Source organism: Felis catus, chromosome D2 (genome assembly GCF_018350175.1).
Source record: "Felis catus isolate Fca126 chromosome D2, F.catus_Fca126_mat1.0, whole genome shotgun sequence".
Classification (NCBI taxonomy): domain Eukaryota; kingdom Metazoa; phylum Chordata; class Mammalia; order Carnivora; family Felidae; genus Felis; species Felis catus.
This window is the reverse complement of record NC_058378.1, coordinates 25513385-25528985: the sequence shown is the minus strand read 5'-3', so window position 1 is coordinate 25528985 and position 15601 is coordinate 25513385. Positions and strand designations below refer to the sequence as shown.

Below are 15601 nucleotides of genomic sequence, written 5' to 3'. Positions count from 1 at the left end.
AAAAACACGAAAAATTGTGGCAAAGAGAAAAAAAATCTTAACATTTAAATAGTTTGCATATGACCATGATTTTTAACATTTTATAATTGAAATTTTGAGATGCATAAAAATCAAAGAGAAAAATAAAATGAAGAACTGAGAATCCACCACTCACTTTCAACACATTGTTAACAAAGATGGACATCCTGGTCTCCTCAATTCTCCATTCTCTTCATATCTACCACAGCTTTTTTACATTTTTTATATTTTTTTACATTTTTTTTAAAAATCCAGAAATATATTATTTCACCCATAAATGCTTCTGTGTTTATCATTAAAGATTACAAACTCTTTTAAGATAGCCAAAATATCTTTATCTTTGATGCACATAAAAATAACAATTATTTAATACCAAATACAGAGTCAGTGCTCAAATGTTTCCTATCTCAGAAAGGCTTTTACAGTTGGGGCATTTGAATCCAGATCTAAACAATTTATCCTCATTTAGTTTGGACATGTCATGTATTTCTTAACTGTCTTTTAATCTATAGGTTCCTCTTCCCACTTTTTTATTATTTTCATTTATTTGTTGGAGAAACTCATTCATTTGTCCGGAGATGTTCTCGTATTCTGTATTTGGTGTATTATAATCGATTGATGTTGTTTAACACATTCCTCTATCTCTACGGTTCCTGTAAAAGCAAAAAGAAAATTAGAGGCTTTATCAGAATCAGGTTTGAATTTGCAAGAGTAATTTTTTCTCAAGAACAGACCAAGAGAAGGATCCTCAAATGGCCTCCATGCGGATTCTATCCCATCATTTCACGTGACATACTGTGTCTTTCTTTAATTCAGGTCCTTTCCACCATACAAACAAGGACATAGCATGGGGACAACGCTGCTAGGGAAAGGGGGACACTCTAAATGTCTCCTCAAAGATTTTGAGCATTCCCAAAAGCAACATTCCATGAAATTTGGTGTAGAGGAAGAAAAAGAGAAACTGGAGATTACATAGCACCTGGAATTTCCTCAGAGCTATTAACTCATAATTATTACATGATCCTCATACGGTATTTTATTAATTATTCATATGCTATTTCTCCAGCTAAATTTTAAGTGCTCTGGTAATAAGGGGGCAGAGTTATGTCATTTTATGTTTATGCCCCTGGATCCTTGCAAAATTCCAGGCACACAGGAGACTTCACTAAATCTTGTCCGAATATTTGAATTGGTTAGTAGTTACCCACAACCCCATATTTAGTCAGTGCTAAATGGAAGAAGGTAGCATTGAGCCATGCTGACACCTAGTTTACCTAGAGCATCACTGTGTGACATAGAGTTTCTTCTATAGGCTGTCCAAGGAGGAGAGTGGGGATTATGGAACTCTTTACAAAAGTAGAACAATTCAAGGAAAAAAGGATGTTTAAATGAAGAGAAGAGGGATAATTAGGAGGTATTACTTTTGTTCATATATTTGAGGGACACTATCTTTAGAAACACTGTCTGAAACCACTCAAGCTGCCTAAGAACGGGACAGCCTCCCAAAACCAAGCTGTACTTGCAGGACTGGTAAGGGCAGAAGAACCCTCTGCCAGAGGTGCCAGGAGTCGAGATGGGCACCCGCTAAGGACATGTCCAGATGCAAGTGTCTGTGATTCAAGGTGGACAAGCTTAGCCTTCCCACCAGGTCCTCCTGAGCATAAAGACCCACAGGAAACCAAGTCACAGCCAAAGTATACGTGATGGTGAAATTCTGAACCACCCAAGTAAAACAGTATGAATACAACTACGCTCATCAGCAAGAGAACCAGCCTCCTTTCCCAGGAAAAATTCTCCATCCCACCTAAGGACACAGAAGCACCCTGGTCACATCAAGAGCATGAGGTTCATACACAGCCAGCTCACAGCTGAGAATAGAGACCCCCTCCTCTTGACTCAGTTCAGAAAACATGCCTCCCAGGAGCTCCCAGGACTCCTTCCAAGTCTCTCTGTGGTTACGTTTCCAAGGAGCTTTCCAAGCCCTACCCTCCGTGCTAGCCCCCTGCCTTACTTCTAGTCCCTTTCCCGAGCTGGAAAACTTTCCAGTGTCTACCAAAGGCACTGGATATATGCATATAATCATTCTCAGTTGCTACATAAAAAAAAATTTACCATCACAAACCTAGTGGCTTAAAACGTATTCATTATCTTATAGTTTCCATGGGTCCGAAGTCCAGGCACAGTGGAGCTGAGCTCTCTACTCAGGGTCTCACAAGCTGAACTGGTGTTGGCTGGGCTGTGGTCTCATCTGGGGCTCAGGATCCTCTCAGGTCCATTCAGGTTGTTGGCAGAATTTTATTCCTTACGGTTGTAGGATTGGGGTCACATTTTCTGGCTAGTTGTCAGCTAGGGGCTGTCTTAGCCACATGGCCCTTCCCTAGGTTGTTCACCACATGGCTGTTTGCTTTCTTCCAGGCCAGCAAGAGTGTCTGCTGCTGCTTCTCTTAAGGGCTCTCCTGATTAGGTCAGGCCCACCCAGGATAATAGGATAAACTCCCTTTTTTCCTCAAGGGTAGCGTAATGACTGGGAGTGATACACGAGATGTTCACAGGCCCTGCCCACACTCAACAGGAGGGGACAACTCAGGGTGTCTAAATCAAAGGGTGGGAATCTTGGGGACCATCTCAGAAATCTACCTACCACAGGAAGGATAGCTAAAATGCACTCTTATTTCTTCCTTAAACATTTTCTTACATATTTGTTCATTTTAACAAGTGAAAAATATAACAAGAAAAGTATAGCTCTTACTTAAAGGAGAAGGAAATACTCAGCTTATTATTCACTTGATATTACTCAGTGAAACTGGCAACTTCACCCATGGAATGAGACCCCAAATCTGGAGCAGGTCGGTAGCCCAGGGAAAGGACAGCTCAGCTCTTGGAGGTCACCTCAGGGCTGATCTGGCTGCCTTAGTCGTCAATTCCCTCCTCTGCTCAGTGCTGGGGTCCACCTGCACCCCTGGGTTCAGACAGCCCTCCCAGAGATTATTCCTCCCCAGAGATTATTCCTACTCTGGGTTAATCTGGTCTGTTCTAGCATACCCCGTATGTTAAAACATACAGGATGCACTCCTGTGTGTAAGGTTTCTTTCACTCAGCATGACGTTTTCGAGATTCCTCCATGTTGGTAGCTGTTGTCAAGATTCACTCCTTTTGATCACGGAGTAGTACAAATACACCACAGTTTGTTTTCCGTTCTCTGACGGATGGACACCTGCAATATTTCTGGGTCTTACCTAGTGTGAGCAAAGCTGCTACGAATATTCTGGTACACATGTCTTTGTGTACATAAGTTTTCACTTCTCCTGAGTCAACATTTAGGAATAAAATGCATGAATGCATGAATGTCTGTCAAAGTGAGAGACTTTATATTCTCAACTGAAGTTTACGAGGTTTCCAGACGTTCCAGTTCTCTGCTGACATTTGAAGCTATCAGGCCTTTTAAACTTTATCCATTTTGGTGAGTGTGTAATGGCACCTCACTATGACTTTAATTTTCCTTTTCCTGATGACTAACGATGTTTTTTATGTGATTATTGGACATTTGTGAATTTTCCTCGTAAAAGGATTGTCCAAACGCTTTACCCATATTTTATTGAGTAGCTTGGCATTTTATTGCTGAGTTGTAGGACTTCTTCACTAGTCCTTCCTTAGATATACGTTTTGCAAATATTTTTCCCAGTCTGCACCTTGCCAGTTCATTTTCTGAATTGTGCCTTCTGACGAGAAAAAGGTAGAAGTCTGTCTTCTGTCTTTTAATCTTGTTTATGGTTTTTAAGTAAAGGGATTTTAATTTCAATGGCATCATATTTCTCAGAATTTTATGATTTTTAATCTTAAGAAATCCTTCATATCCCAAAATTATGAATAGCATCTCCTATACTTTTTTCTAAATCCTCGTAATTTTTTTTTTAATATCTGGTGTCTTCAATCCATCCGAAATTTGTTTATGAGGTGGTTTGAGGTTAAGCCTTTTCTCCTTGTGCACCAAGATCTCAACCACACATATCAAGGACTCTGCTGTCTTCTCTCTTTGCCCTTCTTATTTTCCCTTTATAAATTCTCCATCAGCCATCGGTTTCCATGGGTCCCATAAGCAAGTATGCACTGATGAAGCCAAAATGTTTCTCTAGCCTATGGTGGTAACTCCATGGGCTCCTCTCCCTACACACACTCCTGTCATCCAACCTAATGGCATATATTCCTATATGTGTAGAAAGCCTGACCTTCCTTCCCCTCCACTGCCATCACTGTGTCCAAGCCATTACTAATGCCTGATTTGGAATGCAGCCTTAGCCTCTTGACTGCTCTTCCTGTTTCCACCATCCTGCCAGCATACAGAATGATCCTGTTAAAACTTGTCATATCACATCATCCTTTGTTCTAACCCTCCAAACATTCCCATCACCAAATAAAAGGCAACTTTCTTACAACAGCCTGCAAGGCCCTCACGGCCCAGACACCCCCTTTCCTCTCTGTCCTCCTCTCTCCCCACTCTCCCACTTGCTGACCCCTTCCCAGACTCATTAGCTTACTTCCTTGCTTCTGAGAACACCAGGCATTTTCCCCCTGGGCTTAGCAGTGGCTGTTCCCACTTTCTGGGATGCTTTTCCCTTACATCTCCATGGCCCACTCAATTGCTCAATTCTTACTTTCCCAGTAAGGGTTGCTTTACCCACACTTTTAAAATTAAAATCTATGCTTCTCTCCACTCTCATCCCAATCCCCATATACTACTTTATTCTACAGCATCCGTTATTGGCTAACCTACCAGATAATTTACTTACTACAATTATTATTTTCCCCTCCAAATAGAATATAGGCTCCACTAAGGACCAGAGATTTTGCCTTTATGTAACTGATACTACTACCTAAAGTGGTCCTTAGCACATTCCAGATGCTCGATACGTGTGTTAAATCGGTAGTGACCAAATGCACTCAGCCTTCCCTAGGCTGTCCCACTATTAAAAACTGCACTTGTATTATTTTTGCCAAAACCACGCCTATTTTACCCACAAGAGATGACCAGAATGGGCCTGGTTTTGTTGCAGTGGTGTCCCTCACCTCCATCTCCTGTCACCACCTTGCCATCCCCACGGGCAGCTGAGGAGCTTGGTGTCCTGTCTTTGCTGAGGCCACCGCAAAGTCTCCCAGAAGCCTCTTTGCCTCTGCTTTGGCTCCCATTTAATCCTTCCTTCTCACACAGCCACAGGGATGTTTCTAAAGTCTACACAATCTTGCCTTGTTGGCTCATGACCCTTCCATGACTCCACTCGCCCGATTCAGCCACCAGCCACACTCGTGGACTCACTCCCTACCCAAGTTTCCCACGTCCTTTCTCCTTGACCTGGAAGTAGCCCTTCTTCGCCTGGCTGCTTCCTCTTTCTTCTTTAAGGAGCAACTCGAATTTCTTTTCATTCTAGGTCAGGTTTCATTTTAATTTCCTTCTTACCTACTCCCATTACCCTAGCGTTTAGCCTTCCGGTTGTAATTTTTGGTCTACTCCTCCGTATTCCCGAATGCATTGTAAACAACTCTGGGGCAAGAGATAATCTATCACGAGGGCCTAGCACAAAGTCTAGCACACAGTCATAATAAGTGTCTCGTAAGATAATAGGGAACTTTCTGGAGAAATGCTTGTAAATTTTTCTCCCATCCTAAGTAAGTTCCCCTGTTGTGAAATGCCTTAGAAATGACTACATTGTGAGCAATTAAATCCAGTGGAGACTCAATGGGACTCAAAGGTCAGCCAGATCAGGAGAAAGTGTTAACTCTTACAATTTGATATTTGAGTGGTATAGACAAGAGCCAAACTGGTTATTTTCCATTTTCTGGTTATTTCTATTTCCCCCTGAAAAGAGGATATGTTCAGATGTTTTTTTAAGCAGCACGACAACCACCATAATATGTTTACATTTTCAATCATTACACAGCAGGTGCGAGCTCTTCCTGCCTTTATTCCTACAAGTCCATGAACCTAGATGCCAGGCCCATCCTCTCTGGGTAAAGGGTGGATGTGTGAGGGTAACTGGCCTAAGCCTACATTAAAGAAAAAGATTTTTTTAAAAAAGACACTGAAACATTTTTACATTACCAAAACTGTAAAGTGTGGTTTCTGAACACACATCAGGAATAGTCCCATCTGCAGTGGGGTCAGACAGTGGGAGAGAAGCCCAAGTCACCCCATCTCTCCTTCCTCTGGGCCTGACGTCCTCCTGGGTTGCCATTCGTCACACTGGAAGAACAGAGGCTACAGTCCTAAGTTCCTAGTTGCCGAGAGCCATAGAAAACTTCACACAGTTAGGTTTGGCCAAACACGTCACCACTCACACACCATCTTTCCTCTACAGTTGAGCCAAAGAGCAAAGACACGTAAGCAGAGGATGAATTCGCAAGAACAAAGCTTTATACACGTAATCTGCGACAGAATGTTTGAGCCCACTGGAGCAAATGAGTAAGGACAAAGGGGCAGCTATAAGCAGCAGGGGGCATCCACCAGTTCCAAAATGAGGGGTAAATTGACCCAGAGCTGGGGTTGGCCAGACCAACGGTCAAAGTCAGAAAGGGGTCAGCTGATGATACATACAGAAAGAACTCTCTTCTACTCTCCACAGTGTAACTTCTCAAGTCTTGGGTTTCTGACCAGCCTCATCTGCCCCACACCCTCTGACACACACATCCCCTGAGGTGTGAGACCTTCAGCTTGTGGTAGGAAGGAGGAGGTTAAGTTTGTTTGACATAACTAGAAGAGAGAGCCTCTTCCCAGCAAAGCGAGCTCCATTCGTGGAAGCTTCTGCTTCTTAATTACTGAGATCTGCAGGTCTTGCACTATGAGAGGATGAAGACTCGGTGTTCCTTCACTTCTGTCTCCCACAAGCCCTGGGTGGTGCCCCGAACAGAAAGCTGAAGCCTACTCTGACCACACCAGAGTTGGAAACACTTTGACCAAAGGTAGAAACGAAAGTGCCTCTGAGCATAGGTATTTTCTCAGTCGTGCTGCCCCCTAAAAGCCAGAGGGGGTATCATGGCTGGGTGACCAGGTATTCTGACTGCAAGCAAAAGTAGAAATGCCTCCCTAAGAATGTGTGGCAACATCACCCTGACTGTAACACAAGTGCTTTGACCACGAGCATCCCAGGAGCTCAGAATGGTGGTGGGAAGTGTCACCAAGCACAGGTTTGGTGATGTCCCCTTCTACTGCACCACATGGGTCCCCAGTGCTCTGACTGTAGGTGGAAACACGAGGGCTGCAAGCATAGGAATGGTCCTGGCCGCTGCAGCTTCTAGAGATGGGAGTCTGGCCACATGTGCCTCGGATGCTCTGATCATAAGCACGAAGAGACATATCTCCCGGCACGAGACGGGTACTAATCCCTCCCGCTGCAGCCCACGTGCTGTGGCCAGGGGACCCTGGGAAGTCTGACAAAAGGCGACAAGAGAAGCACCACCCAACATAGGATGGCGCTGGCCTCTCCAGCTGCAACGGATGTGCTGTGCCACAAAGGGCCCCAGCTGACCGGCCTACCAGGAGACAAAAAACTGTCACTTGACACTCATTTCTTCTCAGTGGTGCGGACTCCTCCAATAGTCACAGATGTCCCTCTGCCCAGCTAGCCCCAAGTGCTCTGACTACACACAGGGAGGAAAAGGTCTCCCAGGACAGATGTGCTCTCTGTAGAGGTAGACTCTCCGTTGGCAACCAGGGTGCTATAGGCCAGCAGGACCCTGAAGCTTGGATCTAAAAGTCCTTAACTAGAGGAAGTAGTGACCGCTTCATCCTGCGCCAAAGCCGAGTGCTCCATCCTGGAGGTGGGGCTTGGGCAGCTAACGCCACCCCAGAGCTGTTGCTACCCATTAGGGACGCAGATCCCACAAACACAAATGGATCTGCGGTGGTGTTCAGAAATGGTGAGCTATTATTCCCAGTCCTAGGCATCCTGGCAGCAACTGTAAAGCCAGTAGTAGCTGTAGTACTGGGAAAATGCCTGAAGTGTCACCAAAAGCTGGCTGGGTGCTGACAGGGATGCCAAAGGGACAATATGGAGCTATCAAATCCATAAGCCCGGTTGAGTTGTGCTGCTGTGGGTGGCTGGGCTGTGGCTTGTGCTGGGGCCGCCTAGTCTCCAAAAGGAAAAGGGCTGCCGTCGGGCGGCTCCAGGCCACAGCCCATCACAGACCCCCAATAGGGGCTGAGGGGGTGGCTCCAGAGTCAGGGAGTTTGAAAGTCACGTTTGGGCTGCTGACTGTGTGGACAAGCTGGCAGAACCGAGCCTGAGGCCACGCTGCGCATGAAGTACATGTTCTCAGAACCAGAAAGTGCCATGGAAAATAAAAGTTCTCCCTGGAGCCCAGGGGGAGAAGTCAAGAGGAAAGTCTGAAAAATGGAAGTGGTGTCCGTGTCAGTGACACCAAATTCCAAAGGAGGCTGGGAGGCTGACTCTGCAGATATGCTTGCTGCAGAAGCAGCGACAGACTGGCCGGTGAAGACTGAGGTGGGGGCGACTGGCGGAGACGTCCGCATGAAAAAGGGCAGATAATCCACACACATAGGCATAGGTGATTCCAATCTCCAGGAGGCAGGCCGAAGAAAGGACTGAGGTGCTAGGAGCGTGGGGAGATCCAAGCAGGAGATGCCACAGCTACCACTGACGGACAGGAACGCAAGGCCTCCGTTCTCATTGCTAAGTAGGGCCCCAAAGATGAGCTTGACCCTGAAGGGAGAAAGAGAACCTGCATGAACAGCAAAGGGAGAATTAGGAATTGTGCATCTCATTTCACAAGCAATCTTAGGTATGGGAGCAGACGGATGGGGCCTGGCAGGCAGGTCAGCCAAGTCCGTGACTGGTAATGTTCTAGTGAGCGGGATGGGCACTGTGACAGCGGCTGAGGGCAGGCTGTGCGGCAATGCAGTCGGAGGTGGCCTCAGTCTCATCTCTAAGACCTTATTAAACCAGGGCCACTCAGCCGTCTTCTCCAAACCCAGGTCTTCGGCAATGACTGGACAGGGAAGCTGAGGACGGGAGGGCAGCTCACCTTCACCCTACGACAGTGGCAGAGGCACTGAAATTTCCCATTTGTAGGGCCCACAGCTGGCACATGGGGTGACGTCCTCCTTGACAGGCGTGACGGGGACCCTCACTTTGTCTCCTTTGACGTCGGTGAGATGGAGACTGACCCAATGGCCTTCAACAAGAACCACCTTTGTCAACCTCTTGAGAAGTGGCTGCAGAATGAGACTGGCCCTGCTGAACCTAGGTCACTCCTCCAAAGGGACCTCCCGCAGGGCAGGTGTCCTCCCTGGGACACCTCCCGCAGGGCCACGAGAGCTGGCAATGGAGAAGGAGAGCATCGAGGACACGCGGCTTTTCTTACTCAAACTAGTATCCCCAGCTTGGGTGGGAGGTTTCCCTTCAGAGGCCCAGAGTGGCACCTGAAGGAAGTAAAGCTCCAGGGGGCTCCGGTGGCCTTCAGTGGCCTCCACGCCTGTGGCACACTCCCACTTCCAGGGCCTCTTCTCTCAATGTCTCACCTTTGGTCATCAACTGTCAGTCCTCCTTCACTGAGCCTTTCGTGGGCTCTCCTAAAGCCCTGACTCAGTCTCCTTCGGGCAAGGAGCTGATGGATGACCGGATGGCTCTGGCCTCCTAAAGACAACCGTCAGGCGGCCAACAGAGGAGAGTCCCTTTGCTCCCTGGAGGGATATCTACTGTTCCTGGGTGGCCGGAGTAGCGAACATCATGGAGGCTGGAGCAGACAAGAGTTTCAGCCGCCGTCGCCGTCGGGGGTGGGGGTGGGGGGGGGGGGGGACGGGGTTACGACCCCAGCGGGGAGGTGGGGAGGAAGCGCGATCCTGGTGGCACCGACTGCCCACAGGGCAGAGGAGAGGTGCGGGCAGCGTGGTCCCCGCCAGACCGGTGGGTGCGCGGTGGCGGCGGGACGAAGCTTGCTGGCAACTGCCAGTGGGGTGGGGTCGAGGCTCGAGCAGGCGGCCCGGCCACCGGTCCAGCAGGTGCTCTAACGGAATGCAACGACCCCAACGGTCCTCCAGATGCTCCGCCGCTGACGTTGGCGGGGGGGGGGGGGGGGGGGGGAGCTCCTGCTGGGTGTGCGGGCCCGCCCCGACCCCACTCGTGGGACCGGAGCCCACCCAGCACACCCCACCCGGCCGGGGGCCGCAGCCTAGGCATTCAGGGCCTGCACGTTGTGGAGCCGGTTCACCTAGGTCCTGCGGTCGCCCCCCGCTGGGAGCCAGGGCCCGGGGCGCCTTAGGGGACTGGGGACAGGGCGGTGGACACGCTTGTGCGAGACTGCCCTCGAAAGCGGGATGCGCGGGTCTCCCCCGCAGGGCTGGTCTTCCAGGGTCATTTAGAGAAATACTACGGCTTTTATATACTGCGGCTCTTGTATATTGAGGTCTTGCTAAATTCACTTCTTTCTGGTAATTTCTTTGTAAATTCCTTGGGATTTTCTACATAACACAATCACGTTTCCTATAAATTGCACTACTCCCTTTTTAATCTGTGTGCCTTTTATTTCTTCTTCGTACTTTGTACATTTGCTCAGGCCTCCAGTAAAATGTTGAACACAAGTGGAAACAACGGATATCCTTTTCCTGTTCATTCAATAGTCTGTTAGGGAGAGGGTTTTTATAGAAGCCCTACATCGCACTAAGCAAATTCCCAGCTATTTCCACTTTGCTGAGAGATGGGTTGTTTTTTTTTTTTTAAAGAGTGGACTGAGAGTGGACTAGGTGGGAATTTAAATGACAGGTTAAAGGGGCCTCTGTATCCTTAGGCTATGTGGTAGCAACTCGCTCATTTTTCTCTTATCCTTTAAACTGTGCATATATGTGATATATTCTCTTTGTATGCATGCTGCATTTTATAATAAAAGCACTTTTTAAACAGTAAAATGTAGAGAAATGTGAGAATATTATCATGTTGAAACACAAATACACAATATCTTCACTCAGACCCTAAGAGCTAAATATTAGACTTCTATGAAAACCCAAACATAACATTGTTTTTATGGGAAAAGGAGATTCTGAATTTTTTTAAAGTGATAGTAAGTTGTGACACATATGTATACACACACACAAACACAAATACGTGGAAATGTGTGTGTATATATGTATATACAAATTAATAACAAAAAAAATTTACATTTAAGTCTCTAAAACCCTAAGACCCTTTTATTGGTCCTAGAGAGAAAAAATAACCGGTAAGTTTTACTTATTTTTGCGTTGGCATATGTGTTATTTAATTCCTGAAAACTCAGAAGATAAGATCAAAGTATAACTTTAGCAAACAGGGAAATCTTGCAAATCAGCTAAAAAAAAGTCTTCAGAAATTTAAATGAATTCTATCTACAATCACTTGGAAAGAAAAATAACTAGAAAAGAAAACAAAAAGCATGAAAATCCTGACAGGTCTACACAAACCCTAGGGAAAGCAAGACCAGCTCCCTCCAGAACACACACCCGGTTTTTGGTCTTTTCAAAGGTCTTGGTTGTTCAGGACTTGTGAGGTTGGGCACAAGGCCAAGAGGTAGCTGTCTTCAGAGCCCTGGGTCATAGCTCCATGGAAATTAGAGAAGGTTCAAAAGTTCTTGTCCCCCGAACCCAAGGACAGCTTTTTTCTCTCTCTCTTCATTCAGTATTGACATTTATTTGTTACATTATGATACAGCACCAGAAGAAAATTCAGACTCAGAGATAGGAAAATATAACCAGCACATTTGCAAAGAGCTTAGCATTTGATTCAACTGAGACTCTCATAATAACTCTGGTTGCTGATCTCAAACAGAAAATGCCACTTGCATGCATAGGGATGGGTTACCAAAATCTTTTCCTCCCGCTGCCATATTTGCTGGCTTTTTACAGAATGTAAAAGCAACACAAACTTACTTAGAAAACCAGAAAACCCAAAAAGTAAAATGAAAACAAAAATTGCCCATAATTCTGCTACAAGGGATAACCCCATGATTTTTTTAATCTATCTCCTTTCCTTTCTCTATACATGTGAATTTCTACTTGTACAAAATTCAGTAAAATGTGAACAGCATCATATCCTGTTGTTTAAATTTTACATCATGTGTAACATCTTTAAAAGCTCTTGAAAAACATTTTCATTTACTACACACATATTCTACCGTTCTTCATTTCATTTTTAAGTGGATTTTTTTTCCCCATGTTTGATTACTTTCTTAGGGTTTATTTACAAAAGTAGAATTACTTGGTCACAGGGTAAAACTGTCTTAAGTCTTTGGATCCACATTTCTTTCCAGAATGATTATAACTTCCTTCCCCAGAAGATATGAGAGTTTGGGGCTGTGTGTAGTCTTGTCTGTGAAATCTGTGCTCAAAATATATTTTTTAATCTTTTTTTTTTTACCATTTTCACTGATGAAAATTATATCACTTGTTTCTTTAATATTATAATTATTAATGTTTCTGAATACATCCAGTGGACATTTCTTCGTGTTTCCAACTCCCCTTCTGAATTCATACATTCTTTCGCTTCTTTCCAGAGCAAATTCCAGACACAGAACTCTACCTTTCCAATGACTCCATCTACTAACAAACTGCCCCCATCACTCAGATTGTGGCAGATGGGTAGGGCCCTCAATACTTAGATTTAGGAATGTTGATGGTGCAGAATAAACAGCTCTTTTCACGTATACTGGGGAGAATAGCCATTGGAATAGAATTATAAACCAGTAGTCTGCTGGAGCCTGTCCATTATAGCTCACAAAAGCACTCTGTGCACCTCTTTCCTCAATTTTGTGTTCAATTATGTCACTTTGGTTGCTTGAAATTGGCCATAAGAGGATTTGCACCATGGAAATCGGCAAAAGCTACAAATTAAACCCTTCCCACCTATGCTCAGCCTCCAGAGCCAGCTATTAAACATTTAACAGCACTCCACTGCTTCTATTTCCAACTATGGAATATAAGCTAGTATCAGACTAACCTTCCTGAAGATAACAATCGGAAAGATGTGTAAAGGGGCACCTGGGTGGCTCAGTCGATTGAGCATCTGATTTTTAATTTCAGCTCTTGTCATGATCCAAGGATTGTGGGATTGAGACCTGTGTAGCGCTCCACACTGAGCATGCAGCCTGCTTAATATTCTCTCCTTCTGCCCCTCTCCCCTGCTCTCATACCCTCTCCCTCTCGAAAGAAAGAAAGAAAGAAAGAAAGAAAGAAAGAAAGAAAGAAAGAAAGAGACAGACAGAAAGAAAAGCTGTGTAAAATATTTTTTCAAACATTTGCTTGAAAAAAACAAAACTAAACAAAACAAAACAAAACAAAAGATTTGCTTGAAGGAATCAAGCAGTACCAAAGCAGCCAAGACTTGAAGGTCTAAGATCATAAAGAGAAAGAAGGGCATGTACTGAGAAGTGAGTCTGATGTTGCCCCCACCTTTCCCCTTGATGTGTTTGCTAATTGACAAGTGGCTTGTGAAGAGCTAATTGGAAGACTGTGGCTGACAGGCAGAGAAGGTGGGGACAGAGATTTTAGCAGCTCAGGAGAGGCAGAGAGAAAAATTCAAAATGTTTCAGGACTTACCAAAGAGGAGGGTCCCTGATAAGCACTCGGGCTTTCATTTGGGACTTCTGAAGGACAATATCCAAGGACTAAGGTGTCTTAGTTTGGGCTACTATTATAAATTACCATAGGTTGGGTGTTTTACACAACAAACATTTATTTCTCTTAGTTCTAGAAGCTGGTGGTCTGAGAACAGTGTTGCAGCATGGTCAGGTTCTTGGTGAATGCCCTCTTCCTGGTTTACAGACCGCATCTTCTTGCTGTGTCCTCACAAGGCAGCAAGACAGCTACGTAGCTCTCACGCCTCTTCTTAGGAAGGCACTAATTCCACTTGTGAGGGTTCCATCCTCATGACCTAATTACCTCCCAAAGGTACCATCTCAAATACCATCACACTGGGATCAGTTTCAACATATGAATCTTGGAGGACCCATTAGTCCTTTGCAAAAGGGTAACTGAAGACACCTAGGCCTCAAAAAGAATGAAGCATGGGGGTGCCTTGGTGGCTTAGTCGTTTAAGCATCAGACTCTTGATTTCGGCTCAGGTCATGATCTCATGGTTCGTGAGATAGAACCCCACAGGGCTTCACGCTGACAGCACAGAGGCTGCTTGAGATTCATTCTCTCTCCCTCTCTCTCTCTCTCTCCCCCTTCCTCATTCATGCGTGCTCTCTCTCCCTCTCAAAATAAATAAACTTAAAAAAAAGAATGAAGCACAGTTCTGATTTAAATCAATCTCAGACTACAGTAAGGTGAACTTCCCCATCCAAACTACCAGCTAGTAGCGAAAGTAAATCCTTTCTGAAGGACTTATAGTAGCACCAATAAATATCAAATACCTAGGAAAAGTCTACTAAAGATGTACAGAACGGCAGGAGAATTGTAGATGTAAATATGAAAGTTTAAGCAAAAGCTTCTAATGGATATCAGTGAAAATCTTCATGACCCTGAAAGTACTCCAAAACACCTGTACACAAATGTCCATGGTAGTACTATTTCTAATACTCAAAAACTTGGAACAACTCAAATATCCATAAACAATGAAAGGGGTGCATAAAATGTGGCAAATTCATTCAGTGGAATACTACCCTGCAATATAAACACATAAACTACTGCTAAACACAACAGCCTGCGTGGATTCCACCAACATGGTGGTGAATGAAAGAATCCAGACACAAAAAAGTACCTACTGTATGACTCCATTTATATAAAGTTTAAAAATAGGCAAAAGGTACCTATGATGTTAAAAGCTTAGAGGGAGAGTCGCCTGGAGACCAGAAGAGAAAGGCTGCTTTCCAGAGTGCAGGCAATGTTTTGTTTCTCGACCTGGATGATGGCTACTGGTTATGTCAGTTTGTTCCCATGAAAATATGCTGAGCATTCCACTTGGGGTTTGTACATGTCTCTGAATATTATATTTAAAGTTAATTCGATGACAACTGAGAGAGACAGAGAGCACTGAAACTCTTCCCCAGAGGTGGCACATATCTTCTTGAACCCAACAGGACTCCATGCTTTAAGTGACGAAACATTTCACTCAAATTGACCTAAAAAGCAAAGGGAGTCCAAAGAAGATAGACATATAGCCAGCAAGCATATGAAAAATGTTCAACATCATCAGTCAGAAGGAAATGTGAATCAAAGCCACAGTGAGATACTACTTCACACCCACAAGGATGGCTACACTCAAAAAGCAAGACAGTAACAAGGGTTGGCCAGGATGTGGGAAAGTCATGATACGCTATAACATGGTGAACCTTGAAAAGATTACGCTACATAAAAGAAGCTGGTCATAAGCGACCACGTATTCATACTTACGGGAAATGTCTAGAACAGGTTACTCTACAGAGACAGAGGGCAGATTTGTGGTGGTGGTGGCCAGGGCTGAAGGCAGTGGGTGGCAGTTTCAGCCAAGGAGGTTGAGGGAGAAAGAACAACTGCTCATCAGAATGGGGTTTCTTTTGGGAGCGATGAAAGTGTCCTAAAATTCATTGTGGTAAAGGTTGCCCAACTCTGTGAAAGTACTAAAAAATA

At 44.9% G+C, this 15601-nt stretch overlaps 1 long non-coding RNA gene across 1 annotated transcript in view; it reads right to left on the bottom strand.

Annotated features, from left to right (window-relative positions):
* Positions 1-330: 330 nt before the first annotated feature.
* Positions 331-15601, bottom strand: part of LOC111557049 — a 95492-nt gene continuing 80221 nt past the window's right edge. Inside the window, exon 2 of the long non-coding RNA XR_006586970.1 lies at positions 331-671. This is a non-coding gene — a long non-coding RNA (uncharacterized LOC111557049). The remainder of the gene's footprint in view (positions 672-15601) is intronic.